The sequence below is a fragment of the Artemia franciscana genome, chromosome 6 (genome assembly GCF_032884065.1).
Source record: "Artemia franciscana chromosome 6, ASM3288406v1, whole genome shotgun sequence".
NCBI classification, from domain to species: domain Eukaryota; kingdom Metazoa; phylum Arthropoda; class Branchiopoda; order Anostraca; family Artemiidae; genus Artemia; species Artemia franciscana.
In genome coordinates, this window is record NC_088868.1 from 7,874,963 (window position 1) to 7,879,962 (window position 5,000).

A 5,000-nucleotide genomic window follows, 5' to 3' on the forward strand; every position below is an offset into this window, starting at 1 on the left:
CATAAGTGAAATATTAAAACGTTGCCTACAGTGATGGCCAGTCAAGCAAATTGGCTTGTAAAATACAGTGAGTACAATGAATAAAATGAAAAAAAAATGGTGCATTAGTAAAAATATAAGTACATTATAAAAACATACACCGATGAATCCAAATGGCCTGTCTTAAAAATGAAACAACAAAACTAACACATTAACAATATAAATGACACATTAACGTGATGCATTACACATTCTATTTATTTATGATTTTAACAAACGCTGGCACAAAGCTCTTTCTGTAACGCTCAGTTCTTGCATTAATAGGACTTAAAACTGGGATTTTTTGTGCTTTTGATGGAGGTAAACAGGGCTTTCGAGGGCAATAATGGGTTGGGAGTATACATTGAAAGCGTGGGTTACAACGAATATATTTCCGAAACCGGTACAAAGAGTAACACGTCGGGCTGCCAAGGTAGGGAGGCGGAATTCCTTGAGGAGGAGAATGTAAGGCACTTTGCACTGACCGTAAATAATTCTCAGGACTCTCTTCTGGATAATTTCTAGTCTATCGGACTGATCCACCGTAAGACCAAATTGCCACGCCGGGCAAGCATACTCAAGCTGTGGACGGATAAAAGATGTATAAAGGCGGAGGATATGTGCGTTTGGGCACGAAGATTTAGCAAATAGCTTAAGGAGAGTCAGAGATGTACTAGTCTGTTTAACAATAGAGCAAATGCGGGAATCCCATTTCAAATCACTAGTCAGTGTGACCCCTAGAAGTTTAGTTTTTGTTATAATTATTTCATTAGGTATTGGGGGTTATAAATGCTGGCCTTGATTTAAGAAAACTAAAGGTCATTATATGAGATTTATGGGAGTTCACTTTCGTTTTTGACTGGGTTGCTTCACTTGCAACGTCTTCGAGAATTTCCATTGCACTGCTCTTAATATTTTTTCTGCACTTTCGAACAATGACATGCCTTCCACAAACTTCCGTCGATTGGCTGATTCACTAGGAAGATTGTTAATCATTCCCAAAAATAGTGAAGGACCTAAAAGCGTACCCTGCAGAACTCCGCAAGAAATAGGGGGTGAATCAGAATAAATATTTTTATACTTAACAACTTGACTCCTATTTGACAGAAAAGATGCAATAATATTGACCAGAAAATGGGGGACATTAAATTCACTCAGCAGTTTTTCAACTAAAACATTATGACTAACAAGATCAAAAGCCTTATAGAGGTCAATTAACAGGAGATTGAACCAGGTATCTGGCTCGTCAAGTAATTCATATACAGTATCAAAGAGACTGACCAGGTAATGTGTCGTTGATAAACCTTTCATGTTTCCGAATTGTTGTTCATCAATAAGTACAGGGATCGTGTTTGTAAGCCAATCTGCTGCGAAACTCTCATACATTTTAGAGAATGGTAGAAATGGTAGGGGGGAATGGTAGAATGGTAGGCTTGAAATGGTAGGCTTAGAATGGGCTTGGGGGGGGGGGCGCGAAGCGCTCCCACCAACTAGGTGTTCGCCTTTTGTGTCTGTCGTAAGACTTCTAGCAAAAAGCATTTCCTCTTTGGGTCCTTCATTGTTAAATTTAACATATCAAGGAGGCACACTCGTGCCTCTATAAAGAGGCGACACACGACAATGTTAAGCGATCTTCGGTTCCAGCGGTCGCAGAGGGATGGGGAGGGATGCATTTCATAGCCCGAGCTCCAACTAAGAAACCTGCAAAATTTCATCCCCCTCCAACTTTTCCTTCATGGGGAAAATCTGGCCGAAAGTTTCGACCCGTCAACCCCAGCCCCCCTTTAACGTTGTCCGATCGGGCTGAAATTCACAAGTTAAGGTCCCCTAGGGCCCAGGAGCTTATCCGCGAAATTTCAGCTCGATCCGATAACTCCTTCCATGTTTTCCAGAAACCACGCATAGCCACTTAAAATTCATGTTCTTTGTTTTTCTAGACGCCTACAGGTCACATCCGACATCAGATCTGGGTGTACGAAGACTCATTCGATGCTGAATTCTCCGAGTAATTTTCCTGGAAAGTTCGTAGGAAAATCTTAACCCCCCGAAAGTTTCGACCCCCCCAACCCCACCCCTCCTTTTAACGTTGTCCGATCGGGCCGAAATTCACAAGTTAAGGTCCCCTACGGCCCAGGAGCTTATCCGCGAAATTTCAGCTCGATCCGATAACTCCTTCCCTGTTTTCCAGAAACCATGCATTAGCTATTTAATTAACGCATTTCTCTCCATAAGAGCCCATGTTAATTTGAAATTTTAAAAACTTATTGAGAAGTTATATTTACACACATGCAAGTGTTTAGCTCAGTCGGTAGAGCGTGGGACTTTTAATCCTCTGGTCAAGGGTTCAAGTCCCTTACGGGCGGTTTTTTTCACAACATCAAAAAAATTGTGATAACACCTGGACAGCTTATCATTTGAGAGATAACAGAATATTAGCTTCTTATGAGCAAAAGAAACATTTCGGTCATTCTATCTATTTTTTTTCTATTTTATACAATGATTTAAAAAGGGGGGGGGGGTTCCTCTCCTAATTCCTGTACGAGGAGTACAGGAATTATTAAATTACATCCACCATGGATTGTAGAAAAACGTACAGAATTAATATGAAAAAAAATTAAACCTGTACAAAAGAGTCTTTAAAAGCGGGGGGTTTGCCTCTCCTAATAGTCTTCGTATAGTCCTAAGCACCTGGACAGCTTATCAATTGAGAGATAACAGAATATTAGCTTCTTATGAGCAAAAGAAACATTTCGGTCATTCTATCTATTTTTTTTTCTATTTTATACAATGATTTAAAAGCGGGGGGGGGCGGCAGCCACCCAAGTTCCTCTCCTAATTCCTGTACGAGGAGTACAGGAATTATTAAATTACATCCACCATGGATTGTAGAAAAACGTACAGAAATAATATGAAAAAAACTTCGTTTTCTTAAAGAGTTAAAGAGGCTGCGTCCCAAAGTCGAACCTTAAAACCTACAGGAATTAGAAGAGGCAATTGGGGGGCTGCCGCCCCCCAAACCCCCAGCTTTTAAAGACTCTTTTGTACAGGTTTTTTTTGTGGGGGACTTCATTGTTACTAATTACTAGTTTCGGCGCAATGGTTCTCCTGTCCTCTTGTGTTCAACATTTTTCGAAGTTATTCCATTATTCAATTTTTTCATTTCAATTTTTGTTAATTAAAAGAGGGCCTTTCCGAAGCCAAGAGCGGGGGTTAGCAAAAAAACAAGAAACCTGTACAAAAGAGTCTTTAAAAGCTGGGGGTTTGGGGGACGGCAGCCCCCCAACTGCCTCTTCTAATTCCTGTACGTTTTAAGGTTCGACTTTGGGACGCAGCCTCTTTAACTCTTTAAGAAAACGAAGTTTTTTTCATATTATGCTAATAAAAGGGCCTCATTATCTCTTAAAGTTGATTCATCAAGTTGAAGGGCAAACTGCTTCACTTGCAAATGAGCTATCAATTGTTTTTCTACATCCTCTACCATTTCTACCATTGGGTAATTGGGTAATTGGGTTTGGGTAATTGGTCGAACACCGTAAAAATACAATCCGTAAAAATATAACAGAAGTAAGGTGTATAAACACCGTATTTCTGTATGGGTTCTTTTTTTTTCAGCACTTAGGGAATAAACCACTTCTAGTAATTGTATTGAAAATATTTCATAAAGGTTTTGATAACTTATCAGGAAATACTTTTACTAAATCAATTGGAATATAAAGGGGTACATTGAAGTTCTCTTTAGTTTACGTATTTTCACCTCGACACCAACAGGCTGTACTACAGGGATTTCCTAGTCTGGTGCCGGGGGTGGGGGAATATGACATAAGAGAGCTGGAAGGGTTTGTACAATAGCGACAAGGTGAAGCAATACCATTGCTTCGGTCATGCTTTAAAGAGTTCACTTACTTTATCACGATAATACTGGGCTGAAGCTTTCCGAATCTGCTTCTTTATAGATTTTCTTAGTAGGTTAGCTTTTTCAGTTTTTCTTTGGCGGAACAGTCTTAATTTTCGATGGTTTAAACTTTTTATTGCATCATTTATATACGGCTTATCATTAGAACATTTTTCTTTTTGACCCCTGGAAAACGAATTAAATAATTATTGACAAGTTTTTCTTGGAAAAGATCGGCTTTCTTATTCAATTCGTCGACAGCAAATACATCTTCCCATTGCTCTTCTGAAAGCCACGTACCAAATTGAGTAGACCACTATCAGTAATTGGTCGATACTTAAATACATCAATTTTATGCTTGCGGATATGATCTCGTATCGGATTTAGCTAAAGCGTAAGAGGGTAACTGCCACCAAGTGGGGGGGGGGGAGGGAATTGGGTCTTTGATAGAATTCATGCATGTTTGTACAAATAATGTCAAGGGAAGTACCACCTTTTGTGGTTAGGATATTAACAATTTGTTTTAAATTAGCTTCCCGACAAAGATGACTTGTATTTAGTTTATTTCCGTCACCAGTAAGTAGGATCCCAGCCTTTGGATGTTTAGACTGGAGGTAACCAAGCGATGCATCTTTTTCCAAGAAATCTTTAAGCTGCTCCGACTTTTGGTCGGGTGAATAATAGAAACAACTAACAATAATATTAGTTAATGGGCGTGGTAGAACTTTCAGTTTAACTTTAATTCAAATTATTTCATCATACTTATTTATTCCTAGAACTTTAACTTCCCTTGGTGACAAATTATCACGACAAAAAATCATTACCCATCCACCCTTTTTACCAAGGTAATGATCATGTGGGCGGATTTTAATAAACTCAAAGAGTATCCAGGCTTTGGGAGTGAACCTCGGTTATACAAATTAAATCTGATGATAGCTTATTCGCCCTAATTTCAAGCTCAATAAGTTTTCCAAAATTAAGGCTTTCTGCATTACTTAATAGCAACCTAGGGAAATGGTAGTTTATTATTCTTATATTTACTGTTATGAGTACTAGAAACATACTTTTATCTGGCAAACGATTTTAAAAA

At 38.8% G+C, this 5,000-nt stretch overlaps 1 protein-coding gene across 1 annotated transcript in view; it reads right to left on the bottom strand.

Moving 5' to 3' along the window:
- Nucleotides 1-5,000, bottom strand: part of LOC136028474 (ubiquitin carboxyl-terminal hydrolase 32-like) — a gene marked incomplete in the record, with an annotated part of 242,323 nt that overhangs the window by 160,034 nt on the left and 77,289 nt on the right.